Here is a 2,169-nt window from a genome sequence, read left to right on the forward strand (position 1 = left end):
ATTTTCATAACGATGGAGAATAAGTTTGCTGCTTTCAGGTGGAACAGTCATTCTATTAAGGCCACCTATTGAAATGTGACATCACTGCAGATGGTGACTGCAGCCATGAAATTAAAAGATGCTTGCTCCTTGGAAGAAAACCTATGACAAACCTAGACAGTGTATTAAAAAGCACAGATATCATTTTGCTGATAAAGGTCTGTATAGTCAAGGGTACGGTTTTTCCAGTAGTCATGTACAGAAGTGAGAGTTGGACCATAAAGTAGGCTGAGCACTGAAGAATTGATGCTTTTGAATCGTGGTGCTGGCAAAGACTCTTGAGAGTCCCTTGGACAGCAAGAACATCAAATCAGTCAATCCTAAAGGAAATCAACCCTGAATATTCATTGGAAGGACTGATGCTGAAGCTGAAGCTCCAATATTTTGGCCACCTGATTAAGAGCTGACTCATTGGAAAAGACCCTGATGCTGGGAGAGATTGAAGGCGGGAAGAGAAGGGGGCGACAGAGGATGAAATGGTTGGATGGCATCACTGACTCAATGGACATGAGTTTGCACCAACTGTGGGAGATGGTGAAGGACAGGGAAGCCTGGTGTGCTGCAGTTCATGGGGCTGCAAAAAGTCAGACACGACTTAGCAACTGAACAATTCCAGGGTAGCTACGGAGTGAGTTCACCTTCCATGAAGCAATGCTGAGTTAGAATATGCATCTGCTAACCCCAACCTTCCACTCCATCCCTCCCCCAAGCCCCTCCCCCTGTTCTCTATGTCCATGATTCTGTTCCTGTTTCATAGATAGGTTCATCTAGTGTACAGCACAGAGAACTCTATTCACTATCCTATGAACTATAACAAAAAAGAATATTTTAAAAATATATATACATGTAAAACTGTATCACTTTGATGTACAGCAGAAATTAATACAACACTGTAAATCAACTATATTCCAAATAAAAATATATTGAAAAAACATTAAAAAAACCACTTTTAGTGAATTCCTAAACAGAAAACAAAAAGTTAAAAAAGAATATGCAAACATTTAGCCAAAGGAATTCCAGCAAAAAGTTTCCACTTAGGATAATACTTGAGATCATGACTTCAAGGACTTTAATGTTCTCAAGAAATATTTCAGGGCCAGGGAAAAAGATGGGTTTTCAGAATGAGGCATTGTTTCTGTCTGCAGCAAGCTGTCAAAGCTTTTGAAGGCGTTCTATAAACAAGGATGAAGCATTTAGGGAAACAGATTTATTGGAGCATTCCCGAGGATTGGAGAGTTTATCTAAGAGAGTAAACAAACAAAAGGTCCTGGTAGTGAAGCTGATAAGGAAGCCAGCACAGCCCTCCATATTCACCACACATCCAGGCCCTCTGCTGCTTGTGCCTGAGAAGGAACTAGCTAGACAGGTTTTCCAGACCCCTCTAAACATTCCTAAATCATTGCGCTCCCCAAATTACAGTCCTCAGGGGTCTCGTTTCATTTTCTGAAAATTGGTACCAGGCCACCATGGCTGATGAAATGAGGAGGGTATCCAAGCAACTATTGTGCTGTTTGATTAACGCTGAGAGGCTGCAGGGAAGGGCCCAGGCTCCAAGCGTCCCATCTGAGACCAGAGCCCAGGAAACCTCTGGGTTAGCCAGACTCCCAGGCTCTTGTTGCCCACAGATTCCATCTGATAATAATCTCATCATCTCCATCACCAGCCGGACATTTAACCAGTAATTTATCCTAATCCTAGGATTGAGCTGGGGGCCCTGAGCTCTGGCCCAGACTCTCTGATGAAACATCTGCAGGACTCTGGGAAAGACACTAGAACTTGTCTGCAGAATGGTGATGAAGTCCATCTATTTATTCAATTAAAATGTGCATTTATACCTATTATGTCCTGATAACTATTCTAAATGCTTGGCTTTGTATCAGGAAAATAACAGCAACCCAAAACACACAAAAATATCTGCCGCACAGTTCACTGTCTCTAGCAAGAGAAAACAGATAATAAAACTAAATTCATTCAATGAATAGATTACATATTAGGGCTTGAATTGTGCTCTTTCCCCCAAGAAAAGATTATTTGGGTTTAAACCCCAGTCTTCAGAGCGTGACCCAATTGGGAGAGAGCATGTTTACAGAAGGAATCAAGCTGAAGAGAGCTCATGAATGCGAGTCTTAT

The sequence above is a fragment of the Bos indicus x Bos taurus genome, chromosome 24 (assembly GCF_003369695.1).
Source record: "Bos indicus x Bos taurus breed Angus x Brahman F1 hybrid chromosome 24, Bos_hybrid_MaternalHap_v2.0, whole genome shotgun sequence".
Taxonomy (NCBI): Eukaryota; Metazoa; Chordata; class Mammalia; order Artiodactyla; family Bovidae; genus Bos; species Bos indicus x Bos taurus.